This window comes from Aotus nancymaae, unplaced genomic scaffold (assembly GCF_030222135.1).
Source record: "Aotus nancymaae isolate 86718 unplaced genomic scaffold, 86718_ANA_hifiasm-v0.15.2.pri h1tg000033l, whole genome shotgun sequence".
NCBI classification, from domain to species: Eukaryota; Metazoa; Chordata; class Mammalia; order Primates; family Aotidae; genus Aotus; species Aotus nancymaae.
Window position 1 is genome coordinate 39741307 of NW_026988447.1, and position 5503 is coordinate 39746809.

The following is a 5503-nucleotide window of genomic DNA, read 5'->3' on the forward strand; positions in this document are numbered from 1 at the left end:
TTTTTTTTTTTTTTGTAACTGAGAGCATAGTATGTGGAAGTGAGTACGGAAATTTGGCTTCAAATTCTGGTACTCGCTAGCTATGTGTGTTGGGGATCTGTTATTTTAATTTGTATAAAGGAGTTATCAGTACTTATCTCACATGATTATTCTGATTAAATGAAATATCATTTTTCAAGGATCTCACAAGTGTCATGTAGTAAATGCTTAGCAAATGCAAGGTTCTCTTTCCTTCTGGAAACTTCTACCATCTGTGAATGAAAGAAAAAAGAAAATTCTTTTACTTATTTTTTGTTGTTGCTATTTTCTAACCCTTTAAAGCTATAAAGTATTTAGGGAAAATACTACTCTAGATTCACTAGATTCAGAGATGGATAAAACACACACATTTGGTTTATTAACTTTCTAGTTAAGAGATTTATTCCCTAGCTCGTTTAAATATTTTGAGAAACATACTGTTACATTTAAACAAGAAATCTGTCTCCCCTATACTTTATGAAGCTTTTCCAGTTTCCTGTCTTCAAGTTAGGAAATGATGAGATTGAAAGCATTCTGGCCTCAAGACACCAACATTTCTGAGCCGACCACAAATGAATGTTCATTCAGCTTCTCACAAATGTCTCAGAACCTTCAAATGCAAAGCATTTGGGCAATAGACTTAGTCTGGGGACAGGATGCCAGCCTCCTTTGTTGTTCCATTTGCCAGACCCTGATTTGTAGAGTACAAACTTTCCAAGCTGACTTTTCTTCTTGGATGCTGCATGCCATTCAGAGTATCTCATTCCCTACTGTTTGTGTTCCTTCTTACTGTGATTCACTTCCTATCCTGCTCTGCTGCGTATTGTCATAGCTATTTTGCCTGTGGTTTTTCTTCTGCTTTAAGACTTTTTTTCTTTCAGTATGTAGGGTTGTTGAAGAAAATATAAAGTCCAACTCATTTAGAGAGGCTTCAATTTATATTTTTGACAAATATTTGCCCCAAATAATTTCAATGGAGTACCATTATCTTAGTATATTTCTAGTCGATAATAGCCTCAGTCTTAACCTCTTAGTATAAATAAATAGGATCTCATAGTTTGTAACCATGGAGAAAGCAAGAGTTTACAAACATTTATACACAGTTATAAAGCTTCCCTGGAGGAAAATGGATACAACTGAAGGGAAGATAAATTATCTTTAAGTATGTTTCTCAGATTGGATTGTTCTTAATAAATAACTCTGTTCTACACATTTTCGCTCTTTTAGCCAAATTCTGCCTTTGGTTATTGGCTTGTTCTGTTTGCTCACAGAGGGAGGTCCACATGGGAAAGTGTGCAGTTGCCTCAACTTTAAAGAATTTAGAAAAAGTAAAAACATGCATTGCTGGGAAGGTTCATTTACTTTAGTCAACTAGTATTTATTGAGTTCCTACTATGTAATCATCACTGAGTGGAAGCTTATTAGGGAGACAGTCACATGGAAAAATTAGACAGTGACAAGGACAAGAGATATAAAAGTACCAAATGACCACATATTACTGCAGAACAGTGGTTCTCAACTGGGAGATTGTTGTCTCCCAGTGGCATTTGGCAATATCTGAAGTTATTTTTGATTGTCACAACTAGAAAGGAGGTGCTGCTGGCATCTAATAAGTTACAGCCTTTGTAAAATGGTTGGTAGCATCATACAATGCATGCATAGCACAGTCCTCACAATGATGAATTATCGGGTTCCACAATGCTGATTAAAAATAATGCTGAGGTCATGGGCCATGTGCTCATGCCTATAATCTCAGCACTTTGGAAGGCTGAGATGAGTGGACGGCTTGAGCATAGGCTTTTCAGACCAGCTTGGGCAACATGGGAAAACCCCATCTCTACAGAAAATGCTAAAAGTAGCAGGGCATGGTGGTGCATGCCGTGGACCCAGCTATTCGGGAGGCTGAGGTAAGAGGATCACTTGAGCCCAAGAAGCAGAGGTTGTGGTGAAGTGAGATTCCACTACTGCACTCCAGCCTGGGTGACAGAGCAAGACCTTGTCTCATCATCATAACAATAGTAATAATAATAATGCTGGGGTTGAGAAACACTGCTGTAGAAATATCAAGAGAATGACACCCCATCAGGTAGAACGGTCTTTGTTTTGCAAAATTCTGTTAGAATATGATAATATAAATAACTACTTCAAAAAGTTCTTTATTTTTTTTGAAGAAGTTGGAGTGTATCTGTTACTAATATCTTTGCTCTTGAGAAGTAAACATGCCTTTGTTGTTAGCTGGACACCAGAGTGGCACTTTTTGTGTGTTCTGTGTGTAGGAGATGTTTGGGAAAGAGCTCCTTGAGCTTCAACTTACAGCCCTTTCCTTCTTTGAGCCCGGATAGGAGTCTGTGAGCCTTGGTGAAGAACCAATATCCATGACCTACACAATTCTGTATTTTCCCTTGGTTTCCTCTAATTACTACAAAACTTTCATATTAATCATCTCTGTCCTCTGGTGGGGTTCCAATGTGTCTTGGCAGGTACCCCACCAATCCATCATACTTGCTAAGACACACTGGGACACCACCAGGGGACAGAGTTAAGGCCAAACTTGGGAGCTCTGTCACTTACTTTAGAGTTCTGTAACAGGGGAAACATGGAACATGAGAGAGGTGGGGTGGGGTGTGGGATGACAGAGAGAGAGAGAGAAAGGAGAGAAGGCAAAAGGGGTGACACACAGGACCTCAGTTGACAGTTGATCTAATGTCCCAGATCCTTTGTAAGGCTGTGGTTTGAGCCGCATTGGCCCTCAGCTTTTTCTCCCTTTTCAGAGAATCCTTCCCAAATCTTCACGTAGGTTTAGGGGGCCTTCTTTCATTATCCCACACAGCCTCTGCATCCCTCTAACTAAGGATGTATGTTGTAATTATCTCTTTAGGTGTTCATTTTCCTTAGGAAGTTAAAACCAACTTGAGGCCAAGTGATATGTAAGTTCCCTGTTCCTAGGACAGTTGCTAGTGACCAAGAGACACAAAAACCAGTGAAATTAATGGAGAAGCCAGTACCCTCTATTGTGCTTAAACCAAAAGTAAGACAGGGAGAACACTTATGAAATTTTCAGTTTTCTGGTTTGCTGGAGGTCCGGTTCTGCCTGGCACCTTTTCCTTGGTAGAAGACACAGAGACATTGGATATATTTTTCTCTTATTTATTCACCTGTCAGTACAATCACAGGGCAAACTTCACATCTCTCCATGTCTACCTTGCAACTTTTCATTCTCGGTCTTTTTTTCACAATTATTTTCTCTACTTATGTTGATTGTTTGTTTGTTTTGTCTCCTCGTTGAATTGTTGGCTCTTGGATGATGAAGGCTATGTCACGTATTTGGTTTTTACATCCAAAGTACTTCATTTCCACCACGGAGTCTACTCTCTGCTGCTGTTATTGACAAAAGGCATATGAAAACGTCTGGAGTTGCTGTACACAGAATCTCTCTTTATTTCTTTTGCCTCCTGTGGTGGATTTTGCTAAGATGGACTTCCTTCTTCATAAACATAAGATTTTTTTTTTCTTTTGAATTCTGGTTTCTGATGACTAGGAGATGTGAGTTGATATTTAGTTACATTTGAGTTTATTCATAAAGCATATATTCTTTCAAATAATTTATGTGATAGAGTAAAAAAAATTCCTAGTCTCTGGTTTAAATTTTGTTGTAATACTTAAGTAAATGCATTAAGAAAGATGACAACAGCTATGGGTTCAACCTTTGTTTACTAATACATAATGCCATGAACCAATGTTTTCTTTTTTTTCATTAGTTTGCGTGAAAAAGAGAAAAATAAAAATGAGAGGGGTTGGCAGTAAAATAAAGTTTTAGAAAAAAGAGAACAAAACAATGTTTCAATGGGAAGTGAGAAAAATGAGTGAAAGCTGATAATACAAATTAGAGTTGTAAGCAGAACGGAGGAGAAAGAGAAAGTGAGTGAGAATGGAATATTAAATGGCAGGATACATATGCCCTCAACATGAGTTTGTGTATGAAATGTTAGGTTTCCATTTATTTTAATTGTTTGTAACAAAAAGACAAGTAGTAGATACAAAATATATATCATATTGAAGGGCAATTATCTATCTCAAGCCTTTAGTCTCATTTCTATCTTGATAGAGAAAGATTTCATGTAAAGAAGAAATGACACTTTTCATACTCAGTTCTGTAGCACTGGGCTATATTTGTTAAGGCAAGATCTGATTTTTCTCAGATACAGTGGGTAATCCCAAGTGTAGGCTTTGTAAATCTGTTGCTCATACTCTCATTTTATGAGCTTAGGTATCATTAAGTAAACTTAAGGATGACACCCTTCTCTCTCTCTCACTCACTCACTCTGTCTCTCTCTCTCTATATATATATATGTATAATATAAAATTTATCATAAATTGTTATAACTTGACAATTAGAGTGAATATACATGGCTCGATTTCAAAATACAATTTTAAAGATTTGATAATTGCTTTCTTATAGCTCAAGCTTTGCTCAGGGATTACTTATTAGTAGATACACTCTTTCCTGTTGCAGAATTATTGAATTGTAAAATAAATGCAACACACTTATACAATGATGATGTGGAACTGACAAGAGGGATTAAATCAGGAGGCAAGGAGCTCTGCGGAAATTGACTGGAGGCACTCCTGTTGAAATGCCAGAACGCAGTCTGTGCATATTTTCCCTCTCTTTTCACTGCCTAATTGAGAGAGGCGTTAATGCAATGAAGAGTGCTGAAAGCAAAATACCAGCTTTGTAAAATAGGAAACAGATATATCTAATTATTTTTCTTAGTGGAACTACTGTCTAGGATAGAGCTGAACAAATGTGGTTGCTGCTTTGCCTGTACGATAGTTATGAACAAGAGAGAAATTTGGCTTAAATTCAGCAGTTGATGTCATAAAAAACCCCAGAAAATTCATGGTTCTAGTTACTTAGATGATAATAGCATCATTAGATAAGAGTTGACTAAAAGTAGTGGATATACATTTGATCTTCTGCATTGACAGATATATGTTGAAGGAGAATAAATATTGATTCTCGTACTTCAGTAGTGCCTTCAATATTGGAAGAGTGAGTCTTTCATATTGCCCTGATCTACTTTGGATGAAGCTCTCTCTAAAAAAATAAAATGCAATTTTTTGTATAATGTTTAGTGTTAACATGAAAGAAGATGGAACAGGGCAAAGTATCATCATTAAATACAATGCACGTAACATACTGGCTCATGTTAATTAGTCCGCCAGTGAAAAGCAAGGAGCTCCAAGTGACTGTGGGAAAATGACTTGGTGATTTGCTATTGCTGGTCAGTCTCACAAAAGGATAATTGTCTATTGTAAAAAGTAGAGAATGAGAAATCAAAGAATCTGTTAGAATTGGATATGGTCGTGGTAAAAGAGATGACCAAGAAGAATCTAAAACCAATTGGGTTAATTTTCTGAAAATACAATTTAATTTTACCTCTTTGGGGTTCCAAAGGAGCCTCATGGTTAGAGGATTGGTATT